The 17,544-nt window shown below is 40.1% G+C and overlaps 1 long non-coding RNA gene across 1 annotated transcript in view; it reads left to right on the forward strand.

Moving 5' to 3' along the window:
- Positions 1-489: 489 nt before the first annotated feature.
- The window catches only part of LOC144579384 (uncharacterized), a 33,186-nt gene continuing 16,131 nt past the window's right edge, over positions 490-17,544 (forward strand). Inside the window, exons 1-2 of the long non-coding RNA XR_013526813.1 lie at positions 490-602; positions 13,794-13,881. This is a non-coding gene — a long non-coding RNA (uncharacterized LOC144579384). The remainder of the gene's footprint in view (positions 603-13,793; positions 13,882-17,544) is intronic.

Raw genomic sequence — 17,544 nt, forward strand, 5'->3', positions numbered from 1 at the left:
CAAGTATTGGGAGATGAGACTTGGAAGGGGTGTTAGAAATTTATCTTTAATATCTTTGAGTGCCAGGCTGCAGACTTTGGGCCTTGTGGTGTGAGTGAAGGGGTATTATTCAAAGTCTGTTTGTTTGCTTATTTTTTACTCCAGATGAATAATCAGGTCTTGATCTGTTTTTATAATAATGGAAATAATTGGCAGCAGTCAACAGAAACACCATAGTTGCTATTCTCTTTAATGCAATTGTCCTGTGAGAATTCCAGGTATAAAAAATGAACCCACCTAGTCATCCAAATTTTGGATAATAATCTCTTGATTTGTGATTTTATATTTACAGATTCAGCCATATCTTCCTAGGACCGAGCAACCAAAACTGGACCAAAGACCTTGGATCCTCAGCAATGGGGGTGCATCTGGTGATGGTGTTCATGCTAAATTTGTGCCAAGGGACACCTGTTCTTGTGGGAGAATTAATAAATATTTCACTTCTGTTTAGGTTTCTCATCTGGGAACTGAACTGCTATAATCAAATACATAAAGAAATTGAGCTGCCCCTGTCTGAATTCAATCTTCACCTTCTGATGCTGATGAAACAGGATTCAATGCAGGTGAGTGGGCTCAGAAGCTATGATGTTAAGGGAAGTTCTATGGAATATGAGAAGATCCTTTATTCCATTTCCTGTTTTCCCTTCTCTTTTGTCTCTCTTTCTCTTCTCCTCTTTCCTCTATTCCTCTCTTTTCCTCTCCTCTGCCCTCCTGTATTAGTCAGGGTTCTCTAGAAGGATAGAACTAATAGGATAGGTGTATGTATGACAGGAAGTTTATTAAGGAGTATTGACTCACAGGATCAAAAGATGAAGTCTCACAATAGGCCATCTGCAAGCTGAGGAGCAAGGAAGCCAGTCTAAGTCTCAAAAGTAGGGAAGCTGACAGTGCAGCCTTCAGTCTATGGCCAAAGGCTTGAGAGCCCCTCACAAACCACTGGTATAAGTCTAAGAATCCAAAAGCTGAAGAACTTGGATTCTGATGTTATAGGGCTGGAAGCATCCAGCATGGGAGAAAGATGAATCCCAGAAGACTCAGCAAGTCTGCTCTTTAGTCTTTTCTTGCCTGCTTTATTTTGGCCACACTGGCAGCTGATTAGATGGTGCTCACCCAGATTGAGGGTGGGTCTGCCTCTCCCACTACACTGACTCAAATGTTAACCTCCTTTGGCAGTATTCTCAAAGACACATCCAAGAACAATATTTTGCACCCTTCAATCCAATCAAGTTGACACTTAATATTAACCCTCATGCCTCCTCTCCTCTATCCTCCACTTCTTTCCCCTCCCCTATCCTTTCTCTTTCAACATGTGCATGCACATGCACACAAGATGCATATATTCATATAATGCTTCAGGAAAGTTTATATGAAAGTCAGCTTCAACCTTGATATGGCTTGGCTCTGTGTCCCCACCCAAATCTCATCTTGTAGCTCCAATAATTCCCACATGTTTTGGGAGGGACCCAGAGGGAAATACTTGATCATGAGGACAGGTCTTTCCCATGCTATTCTCATCATAGTGAACAGTCTTATGAGATCTAATAGTTTTAAAAACCAGTTTCACTGCACAAGCTTTCTCTCTCTTTGCCTGCTGCCATGCATGTAAGATGTGAGTTGCTCCTCCTTGCCTTCTGCCTTGATTGTAAGGCTTCTGCAACCACGTGGAACTGTAAGTTCATTAAACTCCTCTCTTTTGGAAATTTCCCAGTCTTGGGTGTCTTTATCAGCAGTCTGAAAATAGACTAATACAGTAAATTGGTACCAGGAGTGGGGTGCTACTGAAAAGATACCCCAAAATGTGGAAGTGACTTTGGAATGTGGTAACATGCAGAGGCTGGAACAATTTGGAGAGCTCAGAAGAAGACAGGAAAATGTTGAAAAGTTTGGAACTTCCTAGAGACTTTTTGAATATCTTTGAGCAAAATGCTGTTAATTACATGGACAATAAGGTCCAGGCTGAGGTAGTCTCAGATAGAAATGAGGAACTTGTTGAGAACTGGAGCAAAGGTAACTCTTATTATGTTTTAGTTAAGAGACTGGAAGCATTTTACTCCTGCTCTAGAGATTTGTGGAACTTTGAACTTGAGAGAGATGATTTAAGATAGCTGGCAGAAGAAATTTCTAAGCAGCAAAGCATTCAAGAGGTGACTTGGGTGCTATTAAAGGTATTCAGTTTTAAAGGGAAACAGAGCATAAAGGTTCAGAAAATTTGCAGCCTCACAATACAATAAAAAGAAAAGCACATTTTCTGAGGAGAAATTGAAGTCAATTGCAGAAATTTGGATAAGTAATGGGGATCCAAATGTTAATCACCAAGACAATGGGAAAAATGTCTCCAGGGCATATCAGAGACCTTTGTGGCAGCCCCTCCCATCACAGACCTGGAGGCTTAGGAGAAAAGAATGCTTTCATGGCCCGAGCCCAGGGTGCTTTTGCTGTGTGCAGGCCAGGGACTTGACGCCCTGCATCCCATCTGCTCTGGCCATGACTAAATAGGGCCAGGGTACAGCTTGGTCTGTGTCTTCAGAGGGTGTAAGCCCCAAACTTTGGCAGCTTTGATGTGGCATTGAGCATATGGGTACACAGAAGTTAAGAATTGAAGTTTGGGAACTTCCGTCTAGATTTCAGAAGATGTACAGAAATGTCTGGATACCCAGGCAGAAGTTTGCCACAGGGGTGGGGCGGGACCCTCATGAAGAACTTCTGCTAGGGCAGTGGGCTCAGACACCCCACACAGAGTCCCAACGGGGGCACTGCCTAGCAGAGCTGTGAGAAGAGGGCCATCACTGTCCTCCAGATTCCAGAATGGTAAATCCACTGACAGCTTGCAGTGATTGCCTGGAAAAGCTGCGGACACTTAATGCCAGCATATGAAAGCAGCCAGGAGGCTTTGAAGGCTGTACCCTTCAAAGCCACAGGGGCAGAGCTGCCCAAGACAATGGGAGCTCACTTCTTGCATCAGCGTGACCCAGATGTGAGACATGGAGTCAAAGGAGATTGTTTTGGAGCTTTAAGATTTGACTGCCCCACTGGATTTCGAACTTGCATGTGGCCTGTAGCCCCTCTGTTTTTGCCAATTTCTCTCATTCAGAATGGCTGTATTTACCCAATTTCTATACCCCCATTGTATGTAGGAAGTAACTTTACTTGCTTTTGATTTTACAGGCTTATAGGTGGAAGGGACTTGCCTTGTCTCAGATGAGACTTAGGACTGTGGACTTTTGAGTTAATGCTGAAATGAGTTAAGACTTAGGGGAACTGTTGGGAAGGCATGATTGGTTTTGCAATGTGAAGATGTGAGATTTGGGAGAGGCCAGGGGTGGAATGATATGGTTTGGTTCTGTGTCCTCACCCAAATCTCATCTTGTAGCTCCATAATTCCCATGTGTTGTGGGAGGGACCTGGTGGGAGATAACTGAATCACGAGGGTGGGTCTTTCTTGGGCTGTTCTCGTGATAGTGAATAAGTATCACAAGATCTGATGGTTTTATAAATGGGAGTTTCCCTGCACAAGCTCTCACTCTCTCTTTGCCTGCTGCCATCCATGTAAGCTGTGACTTTCTCTTGCTTGCCCTCTGTCATGATTGTGAGGCCTCCCCAACCATGTGGAACTATAAGTCCATTAAACCCCTCTCTTTTGTAAATTGCCAAGTCTTAGGTATGTCTTTGTCAACAGTGTGAAAATGGACTAATACAGACCTGCAGTTGGGTGTCTGTCTTATCTTTTCAGCCCCTGGTCCTAGAACTGACACAATATCCCCTCAAATTCTTTCAAACATAATAAGTAGTTTTCATGCTGGTTTAGTTGAGTGGTGGCAGTGACTGTGAGGTAGTCCCTAAAGTAGATCATGGCAGCTCAGCTGTCTCATTGACATGGGCATATTCAGACAGTGTATAGAAATGATTAGAATGTATAAGTATAAAGCACCTTCAGAGAGTGGTTGAATTTGAAGAGGAGCTTGAGCAAGAAATTAAGCCAGCTCCAGGTACCTGTAAGCAGCTGAGTCTTTTGAAGACGGATGTGAGTTGTCCTTTGTATGAAACGTGGCAGCCCAGAAGTCATCCCTCTTTGTGTAATAACAGCCTTGTTTATTTAATCAATTCCTATATGAGCACCTACTGTGAACCAGGATTGTGCTGGGCCTTAGGGAGACAGCAGCAAACAAGGAAGACAAAAACCTTTGCAGTCATGGAGGTCACTTGTGCAACAGATAAGAGGGTCATCTCAGTGGCTTGGTCTTCAGAGGTTGCTCCCTCTTTATCGCTCTCAATAGATTTTAATGAAACATTTTGGACCAGTGATGGGAATGGGTCGGGCCCCATTCCTGGGATTTGAAGTACCAGATTACAAACAGGAAAACAACAACATCAGATTATAGTCAGCGACCAGATTCAAGCAGAAGGACAGGAATGGAAGCCTGTACCGTGGGGGTGAATCTCTGGCGCGATGGCTTTTTCAGTTGGCTCTTGCCCATTTGCTTTTATATGGAGTGCAACAGGAGCCAAGAAGACAGAGAAGACCAAATGCCAAAAAAGATTCAGGAAGGCTTCTCAGGGACAGTGACTTAATGGACTTTTAGAGAGAAAAAGTTTTCTTTCATATGTGAAATTGAAGAGTAGGTCATTATTGGATTGACTGAAAATTGGGCTTTTGAGATAACAGAGAAATGCCTAAGAAAACCACATAGAATGACAAAGATTGAGCGGATTTGCCCCGGCCTCGAGGATCTGTAGCCTGCATCTTTCTCTAATGCTTTTTCCCTCTTTCTACTCCTGCATCTGCATTGTTACTGGCACAGCCCTTGGTATCTTTCTAGCATTCCTTCACTGGCCTGTCTGCTACCAAATGCTGTCAGATCATACCATAGTCATGTGTCACTTAATGACATGGATATGTTCTGAGAAGTGCACCATTGTGTAATTTTGTCATTGTGAAAACATCATAGAATGTTCTTATATAGACCTAGATGGAATAGCTTGCCACACACCTAGGCTTTATGGTAGAATTCATTGCTCCTAGGCTGAATGCCTGTACTGCATGTGACTGTATTTAATATTGTAGGCAATTACAACACAATGGTAGGTATTTTCATATCTACACATAGAAAAGATACAGTTAAAATATGGCATTATAAGATCACAGACCACAGTCATACATGACGTTAGATATTAAAATGTCATTGCACAGTGCATGACTGTATAAACCAAAGTCTCTACCTGACCTTCACCTGACACAGACCGGCCTTATCACACCAGATGCAACACAGATCATTCTGTTTCTACCAGAGATCCTGTGGCAGCCTGCAGCTCAGAGGCCTCTTTGGGCAAGCTCTGTGGAGCTGGGTCTGCTGGGTCTTTTGTTTGCACACACCAAATTTGAAATGGGCTATCATTAACCAAATGGAGAGCAGCTGTGCTTACTGAGACAGTGTGCCTCCTCAGATTTGTGGACATGTCAGAATTTTTTTTAGCTGGAATGTCTAGCTCTAGAGGCCTCAGAAACATGTGAACAGCCTTCCTTAATGCTCTACAAGATCCCCCTTCTCTCTGGCTTAATAAATCCTGGGCTGACCTAGTGTTGTAGCCTCAGGTTCCTCAGTTAGAGGATCATGCCTTTAGGATGAATAGGATTTTCCCTTTTGTAAGGCAAATTCCTCTACCAAGATCTCATATTAAGCAGTTCTCAGCCAATGACACCTTTTTTAGTGTGAATTAAGGGCTGGTAACTTCCTCTAGAAATTAAAGAGCTGAAAAAGGAACAGGTGAGAGAGGTAAAAGTCCTGAGTGAGACCACCCTCACTTGGAGGATGCCAGGTATGAGACATTCATGAATGGAAGGCAGGACTGCCAGAGACTAAGTTTGCACACCTCAAGATTGTGTCCAATGTCGTCCCTAGATGGAACCAGATTAATTTTTATTTGTTGTTGCTCTATTGTCAAAGGCATGGTGAGATAGACCTCATCACTTTGTTTTCTCTCTTTTTCCCACACATCCTCGATTACTTACCTCTCCCTTTCCTTATCTTGTTTCTGTTCTCAATGGCCCAGGATTCAGGTTGCAACCAGTAGCTCACCTGGCTGTCAGCCATGCATTTCTAGGAGGCTAAGAATGACTTATGGGCCATCATTTCTGGAATGGAGGTGTTCACAGACCCTTTCCCCAGTGAAACAACATCATGCCTGTAATTCCAGCACCTTGGGAGGCCACGGTGGGCGGATCATCTGAGGTCAAGAGTTTGGGACCAGCCTGGCCAATATGGTGAAACCCCCTCTCCACAAAAAATACAAAAAATTAGCTGGGCATGGTGATGTGCACCGGTAATCCCAGCTACTCAGGAGGCTGAGGCAGAAAAATTACTTGAACCCAGGAGGTGGAGGTTGCAGTGAGCCAAGATTGTGCCATTGCACTCTGGTCTGGGCAACAAGAGAAAACTCTGCCTTAAAAAAAATATTTATTCAAGAAGTTTACTGCGTCTTGGCAAGGATGGGAGTCCAGGACATTTGATCCATAATTTGCTTTCTCCCTTCCTACTCTCTCAGCTCACAGTGAGGGAATTTCCACACTGGGCAGGTGCAACCAAGAATAAAGGACTCCCTCGACTCAATTTCCAGTGGAGGGCTCCAGTGTCTCGATGGGGAAGGGGCAGGCCACCAGCATTTTACATCCCCACCACATCTATGTGTTTCAGAGGCTCTATTCCAGGCAAGAATGGCTAAGAGATCTGGGGCTGTCTTCCTCCATCCATTCCTTACTAATAGGGCAGAAGACTTACTCCAGGCATGGCGCCAGGAATGGAGGGACTCATCACCTCACCCTAGCTTGGATAAAAGTCTCTATGCAAGGAGAGGTGAACCACAAAGACTGGAGGCTGCCACACCAGCCCAAGCTGACATGGATAAAGCTCACGAAGCAGGTATATGACTGAGACAAGAAGTTCTCTGTCCCTGACCCTCAGTTCTAGAGCAGTGCTGCAGATTCATGGCCCAAAGGAAAAGGCAGGCCACAAGATCAAAAAGCACTGAAGCACTCCCAAGGCTTAGGGGATTTATTTTTACCACTACATAGGAAAGTACGAACCTAAGAGTGCTCTTAGAAACAATGGGGATTTTGTGATATGCAATTAAGAGGATTGGTTGCTCTGTGAAAGCAACAAGCTTAACCTCAGACCATCTGAAAATTTACTGGAGGGAATTATGGAAAGAGACGGCTAAGAGATAGTTTCCTCAAAGGCTGGCCTCAAAGACTGCCCCTGCTAAGGGACCTAAATTTAATTGCATCAGACTCTGGAGCAATTTATGCCTCAGGGCACTGTAAAACATAATAGAACAATTATCCAGCAATTAGTGGGGGTTGATAGCTGGGCATGATATAAATGGAGGCAGACAACAGAGATATCGGAGAAAAGAGACGGCCAAAGAGAGCACTAATAAAACCACTGCCATCTCAGGGTGATGGTGTGCATGCCCAAGGATGCACCCTCTGAGCAGTGATATCAGAGGCTGCATTCTTGGGGGAAACAGACCCCTAAAATAACCAAGTCAAGTCACTAAATAAATAGGCAAACAACAACATCATCAACAACAAGCCGCAATGCAGGGGATCAGTATGCAGAATTGTAACAATGTATCATCTAAAGTGCCCAGTTTTCAATTAAAAATTACCAGACATGAAAAGAAATAGGAGAGTGTGAGTGAAACATGGAAAAAAGGCAGGCTATAGAAACTGTGAAGGGCCTAGATGTCAGACTTAGCAGACAAATACTTCAAAGCAACTATTATAAATATGTTCAAAGAACTGTAGGAAACTATGCTTAGAGCGGTAAAGGAAGGCCTAGTTATGATGTTTCATAAAATAGAGAATAATGACAAAGAGATATAAATGATAAAAAGAAGACATTATGAAGGTGAAAGGTGAAAGTAACTAAAATGCAAAGTTTACTAGAAGGGCTTGTGTATTTAAGCTGACAGAAAAATCAGAGAACTTGAAGATAGATCAACAAAGATTATACAGTCTAGAGAATTGAGAGAAAAAATGAAGAAAAATAAACAGAGTCTCAGAGAAATAGGGGACACATGTGTGTAACTGAAGTACCAGGAAGAAGAGAGAAAAAAGAGAGCAGAAGAAATATTTGAAAAAATCATGGCTGAAAAAACTCTGAAATTTGATGGAAGCCATTAATCTATGCACCTAAGAGCCTCAACAAATTCCAAATATGGTAAACACAGAAAAATCCATACTTACACCTATCATAGTAAAAATACTGAAAGACAACACACACACAAACACACACACACACACACACACAAATCTTGTCGGCAACAAGAGAAAGGTACTCATCACGTACAAGGGGACCTCAATGATACTGTCAATTAAATTTTTTCTATCAAAGACAATGAATGAAATGACATAAAGTGCTAGAGAAATAAACCTGTCAACCAACAATCTTATAGCCAACATAACAATCTTTTGAAAATGAAGATAAAAGAAAAACATTCCCTGATAAATAAAATCTGAGAGAATTTACTGTTAACAGACCTGCCTGATAAGAACTACTGAGGAATTTCTTCAGGTAAAGGCAGGTGATCCCAGACAGTAATTTGAATTTACATGGAAACAACAACAAAGAATGATAATTATGCAGCTATAAAATAAAGCATAAAAGCATATTTTTTTCCTTAACTGATTAAGAAAGCAGTTGTGTTAAACAACATGCATATAATTGTATTATCAGACCCATTACATATAGAAAGATAATGTATTTCACAATACAAGTACAAAAGAGATATGTGAGCAAAGCTGTATTGGAATAAGGAAATGACATTGGTTAGTAACTTGAATCCACAGGAACGAAGAACCAGAAATGGCAAATAAGAAGGCTAATACAACAAACTCTATAAATAAATACTTTTTATCCTTTGTTCTCTTATCTTCTTTAAAAGACGAAGTTACATAAGGTAATTATAACTATGTGTTTTTGTATAATGATGTAATACAAAAACTATGTATTATATACCTAGAGATCATATGCACATCAGGATTACCACAAAAGGGGGAGGAGTAAATAGGGTTATATAGGAGTAATATTACTTTGTTTCATTAGAACTAAATTAGTATAAGTCTGAAGTGTATTCTGATAAAATATTATGAATATGGTAAACTCTAAAGCAACCACTAAGAAAATATCTCCAGGGTACAAAAAAGGAGAAAGAATGAGTAAGATCTCGTGGTTGATAGCACAACAGGGTGACTACAGTCAATAACAATTTAATTGCACATTTAAAAATAACTAAAAGAGTATAATTGGATTATTTGTAACACAAAGGATAAATGCTTGCAATGATGGATACTCCACTTATCCTGATGTGAATATTACACATTGCATGACTGTGTGAAAAATGTCACGTGCCCCATAAATGTATTCACCTTCTCTGTACCCTAAAAAATTAAAAATACAAAATTTAAGGAAAGAAAATGACTTCAAAAATATGGTAAAAAATTATTAAATGAATTAAAATTTTCACTGGATAATATTTGCTTAATGCAAGACAAAGCAGTGAGGAATGAATAGTGAAACTAAAAAGAGGCATATAGATAGCAAAAGTGATAATGGCAGCCATGAATTCAACTGTAACAATAACGGCATTAAATGCGAACAGATTAAACAACCCAATCAAAAGGTAGAGACTGTCAAATTGGGCTACAAATAAAAACCATGATTCAACTATATAATGCCTACAGAGTAAACATTTTAAATTCAAAGATACAAATAGGCTGAATGTCAAAGGATAGGAAAGGATAGATCATGTGAATATCAACATAAGAAACCAGGACTGGCTGTACTAGTATCAGACAAAATACACAAAAAGCAAACCAAACAAACAAACAAAGCCAAAACCAAAAAACAAAACACCAAGTTAACAGATATACAAAGGAACAATTTATAAGGATAAGAGGTGTTAATCTATTATGATGATATAACAGTTACCATTTATACAACCAATAGTGCCTCTAAATACATGAAGCAAAAACTGTCAGAGTTGCAGTGATAATAGATAATACAAGAAATAGTAGTTGGAGGCTTTAATATTCTACTTTTAATGGTGGATAGAACAACTAGGCTGAATACCAGCAAGAAAATATAGGGCTTGAAAAATACTATAAATCAAGTAGACCAAACAGACATCTATAGAACATTTCACCCCAAAAGAGGCAAATACAAATTATTCTCAGGTGCACATAGAACATTCTCTAAGATAGACCATATGTTAAGCCGTGAATGAGGCTTGAACATTTAAAAGAATTAGAATTACATGAAGTATGCTCTTTGATCACAATATGATGAAATAGTAGCAAAAAATGATAAATCATAAATATGGAAAAATCGAACAACCCACTTCTAAATAAACAATGGGTCAAAGAAATCAAGAGAGAAATTAGAAAATATTTTGAGATAAAGGAAAGTGAAGACACACATACAAAATCTTAAAGCAGTGTTTATAGGAAAATGTGTAGTTTTAAAAACTTGTATTAAAGAAAGATCTCAAATCAATAACCTAACCTTTCATCTTAAAACATTGAAAAAAGGAGCACAGTAAACCTAAAGCAGATACAAGGAAGAAAGTAAAAATAAAAACAGAAATGAATGAACTAGAGAATAGAAGAACAATAGAGAATATAAGCAAAAGCAAAAGCTATTTCTTTGAAAATATCAAGAAAATTGACAAATCTTTAGCTAAACTGACCCAGAAAAAGAAAAGACTCAAATTATTAAAATCAAGCATGAAGGAGGGGACATTGCTACCAACTTCACAAAAATCAAAAAATTATGAGAGAACACTATGAACATCTGCATGGCAATTTAGATATTAAATAATTGGGATAAAATTAACAAATTCTTTGACACATATTATCAAATTGACTCAACAAGAAATAGAAAATATGAACAGACTTTTAACAAGTAAAGAGATTGAAACAGTACATAAAAAACTACAAAGAAAAGTCCTGGCCCAAATTGCTTCACTGGTGAATTCTTCTAAACATTTAAGGAAGAAGTAATACTAATTCTTTATAAATTTTCCAAAAAATAAAAAGGAAGGGAACATTTCTCAGGTTATCTTATTAGGCCAGTATTATCTTGATATCAAAACCAGACAATGACATAGGAAGAGAATAAAACTTTCAGCGAACATTCCTTATGAATATAGAGGTAAAATACTCACTGAAATACTGAAAGTCCAGCAACATATAGAAAGGATTATATACCATGACCAAGTGGGATTTATCTGAAGAATGCAAGGTTGGCTCAACATATGAGAACCAATTAATGTAATACATCATATCAATAGAATAAAGGACAAACCACATAGTTACCTCAGTAATTTCAAAAAAGCATTTGACAAAATTAACACAGTTTCATAAACTGTCCAAAAATCTAGGAATAGAAGGAACTTCCTCAACCCAAAGGAGGTCATTTATAAAACATCCATAGGCAATATCATAATTATGATGAAAGACAAAATGCTTTCTCCCTAAAATCAGGAACAATTGTACATGAAGACAAGGATGTCTACTCTGATCACGTCTACTCAATGTTGTTGAATTCTAGACTGGGCAATTATGCAAGAAAGTGAAAAGTCATCCAAACTGGAAAGGAAAGGTAAAATTACCTCTATTAGCAGCTGACATAATCCTGTATACATAAAAGTCTAAAGAATCCACTAAAAAACCTCTTGGAACCCATGAACGAGTTCAGTAAGCTTGCACAGTGTAAGATACATATGCAAAAGTCTAAAGAATCCACTAAAAAACCTCTTGGAACCCATGAACGAGTTCAGTAAGCTTGCACAGTATAAGATACATATGCAAAAGTCTAAAGAATCCACTAAAAAACCTCTTGGAACCCATGAACGAGTTCAGTAAGCGTGCACAGTGTAAGATACACATGCAAAAGTCAATTGTATTTTCATACTCCAGCGATGAAGCCTCCAAAAATAAACAATTTATTTCAGTGGCATCAAAAAGAAAATAGTTGTAAATTTGACAAATGAAATGCAAAATATTTATTCTGCAAATTATAAAATATTTGGAAAGGAATTAAAGAATCCCTAAATAAATGTCCTGTTTAGAAAACTTTCTGTTTCAAGGTCATGAAAATATTCTCCTGTTTTCTTCTGAAATTATTGTTTTATAACTCATATATAGATCTACAATCCATCTGATGTTCTTTTTTTGCATATAGTGTGAGGTAGGGTTTAGGATTCACTTTTTTCCTTATGGATATATGATTGATCCAGTACAACTTGTCGAAAGATCAGTATTTTTCTTCTGCACTGCAGTGGTGTTTTTGTCAGAAGCCAAGTGACTATATATGTGAGTGAGCTTCTGGATTTTCTATTTTGTTCCACTGGTCTGTCTATCCTTGTGCTGATACTACACTGTCTGTCTTAATTACTGTAGCTTTATAGTAGATGTTGATACTTGATATAGGGGATATTAGCCTTCTCTTAGTTGGTATTTTCCTGGTTTATCTTTTTCAGCCCATTTACTTTATACCTTTCTTCAATTTTTATCCATTCAGCCCCATGAGATTGCCAAAGCCTCTGCTGTTTTCTTTGCTTTTTATCAGTGGTTTTCTGCTAGGCATGTGTGTCAAGAATTGGCTATTTCTCCTAGTAGAAATGTGGCCAGCTAACCTCTGTCTGCTTCTCTTTGCTCAGAGATTTTGGCTCCTCAAGTCCTAAATTGATTTATTTCTTGGCATTTTTTTCCTAACTTTTCTAGCTGTTCAGCAGGAACATTGGTCTGCTTACACACAACTCCATCCTAGCATCTTAGCTGGAAGCAGGTGTCCAAGGACCCTGATATTTAACTTGTACATTTAAAAGCAGATATTATATCAGAAAATCTGTAATTTGCCATATTATTTTTTTTTTTAAAAAGAAATCACACTATTTTTTTAAATGCAGGACAAAACATTTGATAAACTCCAACACTTGTTTATGATAACAGCTCTCTTGGAAAACTAGAAAAAATAGAAATTTCTTCAATTTGATAGAAGTCTTATACTATACATCTACAACAAACATCCAATATTTGTCCCCTTTTATACTCACTCCCTTTAATATTAGAAATAAGACAAGGATGCCCACTATCAATATTACAGTTTACATAGTTAGAGAGGTCCTGGCTGATACATTAACACATACATACAAAGACACACACACACACACACACACACACACACACACACACACACACTGGACCAAAGGAAAAACACAAAAGGCCTATCATTTTCTTAGAAAAAGTATCTGAACCAACAAACTATAAGAACCAGTAAGAATCCGGTTATATTTCCAGAAAAAAAGACATAAAATATATCACTGTACATCAGAAGTAATGTACTTGAAGATATAATGGAATATAAAATGTCATTTATAATATCAACAAAAGTATAACATATATAAAAATTAATCAGATGAAGAATGCATAAAACAATGAAAAATTCTATCAAAGGACATATAAAAAGACTTAAAAAAAGCATACTGCATATATGAGTGAGTCACTCATTATGAACATAATTCTGCCCCAAATTAATCTATGAATGCATTACAGGGCACTCTCCCCAGACGGCTCAGGTGGTGGGCTGCAGAACTGGCTTCAATGCTGCGAGTTCCACACCATTTCTGGGAGCACAATGAAAAGAGAAAAATGGGAAAAGGAAGGCAAATTTTTACTGATCTCTCCGTTTGCACAGGGCCTGGAGGAGTGAATCAGTGGCAGTGAGTGACAGAGTGGTCTCAGCAGGAAGAGGCGGAGGCAGCACTGGGGTTTGGAAATGCTCTGTGAGTGACTCATGTTTGACTGCAGGTGACTTGCAGAATGATGCTGAGTGATTCAGGATCTCCACATACACAGTGAGGGTGCTGCTAATTCCCATCCTACCTTCCTCATGGGGGGTCTTGAGGGTCCAATAACATAATGGGAGTATTCCTTGAAAAATATAAAGCCAATATGTAGCATTGAGGTGACATTTTAGCTATTTTACCAAGACTCAGTGGGAAGAGTGACACTCAGGTTCTGAACAGCAGAGACACCCAGGATTCCCATCTCTCTTGAGACACTCCCCACAAGTGGAGAGCGTTGGTGGGGCTGGGGCTAAATTGCAATCAGTGCCAAACTTGATAATAATTTCAGTAGCTTGGGAACCTGCACTTAATCTCTGATTTGGGAATACATCTGCAAGGTACTGCCTCTGATTCTCTCTCTGAATGCAATAATGATGGCAGGTGCTGGCAGTCTGTTCTCTGTTAAGCTCCCTTTCATTAGGTGGGAGAAACATGTAGCACATTTGCCTTTGTAGCTGGCTGAGTGCTTAGCTGGAAGAAAGTGAACATCAAAGGACACATCCCTACCGGAAACTTAGGATCCTTGTTTAAAAGGGGCCCTGTGCAAGGCTCTGGTTAGGACTAGGCTGTAACCATAAGAGCTGAGAATGGGGAAGCCTTTTCTGGGGTAGAAACTGAATACACTTCAGATGGTTTTTAGAAACAAAACCATCTCTGTTTTAGGATCTCTTTTGAAATCAGATAAAGTCATCATAAAAAGAATTTCATCATGATCAGAGCCTACATTTAGAGGTTTTAGGCCCTTCCAAAAGAAGAGGTGCAAAGAAGAGGGTGAGGTCTGATAGAACTTTCCGATTGTCTTATTTTCATCAGCTAACTAATTACATAAGTATTTATGGAATGCCTACTATGTTGCAAGCGCTCTGCTGAGATCTATTTTTAAAACTTTACAATAATTTACTTTTTTGAATCCCAGTTACTTTATCTTTAAAAATATATAGGAAAAACAAGTCCAGCTTTCATTTCCAGGTAGAGCCCTCTTAGGAGTAGGGGGTTTGTCTCTGAAGTTATGTCCCAGATACACTAGTTGGCAGTTCTTTGTAGTCGTGTTGCTTTCCCTTTCTGTAAGAAGCCTTGCTCACTAGATTGCTTACATGTCTCTGTCCCCCTAGACCAGCAGACTGAGGTGGCTTCAGTTGTTTGGAGGGGAGTGAGTACTGCAAATGAGGTTGGTTTAGTATCGAAGTGAAAGAGCTATAGAAATGCCCACCTTGTCTGTTGCAGCTTAGCTTGGGAAAAGTGGCCGGACTCCTTCAGTGAGGATGAAGGACTTGGAGGTTGCCAAAGCGTATTGTGAGATGACCAACAGCATTCACTCACTTCTTGAGTAGAAACCTGGAGTTACTAGAAGTCTAATTGTCCCCTGCTTACTGACATCAAGGCTTCTGTCCTGAAAAGATTTGTCCAGTGGGAATCTGTGACAGGGACTCTTATTAAGTTAGAGTGGGTGAAACTTGGGGGCTGAAGGAGAGACCCCGTGGAGGTGTGATTGGCCATGTTTCTTGTTTGCCTGAAGCTGTTATTGTGCCAGGTGGATATAGAATGCAGTATAGAAAATATGTTTGGAAGAAATATCAGGAAGCTGTTTCCTGTTCAGAAAATCAGCGCGTGTAAATGTCCCTCCGCATAGTCGTACTGACCATGATCCATCCAAGTACTGCTGTGGCCAGGAGGTTTTTCTTTCCTGGATGAGGATGTAATAAAGGCCAAGGGTACTCCATATTTCTGTCAATTATTTCTGGCTTCTCTACTTGACACGTTCATCAATTAATCAGGTAATAGGCACCCTGCAAGGGAGAAGAAGGAGAAGAGATCTACTCAGGAGAAACTTTATTCCTGGAGGGGTGCAGCGCTCTGTGTCTTGCTCTCTCTGTTCCAAAAATATTCCTTCTCCACCCTTGTTTTGCCTGGGTTTGGAGCACACTGGGCATGGGGTGGGTGATTTCCCCTGTTAAACATTTCTGAGAGTCAGTTCTCATCTTCAGTGAGACATGAAAGAGGGCAAAGCAGCGAGGCCTGTTTTCGCAGTGGCTGCTCCTGAGTTGTGCCCAGCTCACAGTGCTCAGGGTGGCATCAGGCATGGGGCTACAAGTGGCTGGGCTGAACAGTGCTGATCCTGAGCGTGAGTGGGTGGAAACTAGGCACAGTCTTCCAAGGCAACGCGGTTGGTATGCCTACACATGCATGCATTTCTCTGGCCAAATTTCAGTTATTTTGTATACAAATTGGTTTTAGAAAGATTATTCTTGTTGGAAAGGCGTGGTCTATCTGAAAGGTGACACTCTCATGGCTGGAAAGTGCTAGAGTTAGCACAGGAAGATATCAAGACCATAGCTATGGGTAGAGATGGAATGGGATTAAGCAGTTAGCTAGGTTTAGAGAGAAACAGGCAGAGAGAGGGGACGAGGACTTGTCTGTGATTGAAGAGTCAGGTTTGCTGTACTTGGCTTGTGAGGAGGCTCCTTCCTCTGAGATGTAGGCCTATAATTTGGGTATATTGTGGGCTGGTAAACAGAAGTACCAGAGAAATGGCCCCAGGCTCCAAACAGCAGTTTACATACAGGTGTGGGTCAGTGGAGGAGATGCTTATGTTTTTCCAGTCAATTAGAACCTTTTCCAGAGGAGACTAAAGTCACAAGCATGACTGTGATCACTGCGTTTCTCTTTTTCTGCTTTTTCCTGACCAGGGAGGTGCAGGAAAACCCGGTGAAAATGAACTAGAGAAAATGGTGGAGTCAATCGTGATCTAAATTGGCCTTTCAGGAAAACAATCTGCTTGGGGTGAGGATAGACAGTGGCTGCAGACAAGTTGCCAGAGAAGCTTTGGATGTGAAGCTGGCTTGCAATTTGGGGGCTGCTCTGGAGGGACTGTTTTTGAAATAAAGATTTAGGATCAATTAGAAGGAAGTCCTCTGATTAAGACTGGAAGTAAAAACCAGGTTAAACAATGAATATAAAACAGTCCAAATTAGAGAGGGACACCAACCACATCTTGAAATTTTATGTAATTAAAAATGTGCTTTTTAGTAACTATTTACTTCAGGTTTTCAGATTTAAACCTTGCTATTTAAAAGTGGCCTTTTCTGGCCGGGTGTGGTGGCTCATGCCTCTAATCCCAGCACTTTGGGAGGCTGAGGTAGGCAGGTCACAAGGTCAGGAGTTTAAGACCAGCCTGGCCAACACAGTGAAACCCAGTGTCTACTAAATATATAAGAAATTAGCCAGGTGTGGTGGCAGGTGCCTGTAATCCCCACTACTCAGGAGACTGAGGCAGAAGAATTGCTTGAACCTGGGAGGTGGATGTTGCAGTGAACTGAGATTGTGCCACTGCACTCCAGCCTGTATGAAGGGAGAGACTCCATCTCAAACCAACCAACCAACCAACCAACCAACCAACCAACCAACCAACCAACCAACACATAAATAAATAAATAAAATTAAAAGTGGCCTTTGCGGGAAATTGTCAAGCAGATGCTCAGGTAGACAGCATCTTCTACTGAACACCTTTGTTCTCATCACCCAGGCTGGATGGTGATTTACCCAAGACAAGCCTGCTCCATCCACACACCAACCCCCTGTGCACACTTCCTTCCTCTCCTG

The sequence above is a fragment of the Callithrix jacchus genome, chromosome 14 (genome assembly GCF_049354715.1).
Source record: "Callithrix jacchus isolate 240 chromosome 14, calJac240_pri, whole genome shotgun sequence".
Lineage (NCBI taxonomy): Eukaryota > Metazoa > Chordata > Mammalia > Primates > Cebidae > Callithrix > Callithrix jacchus.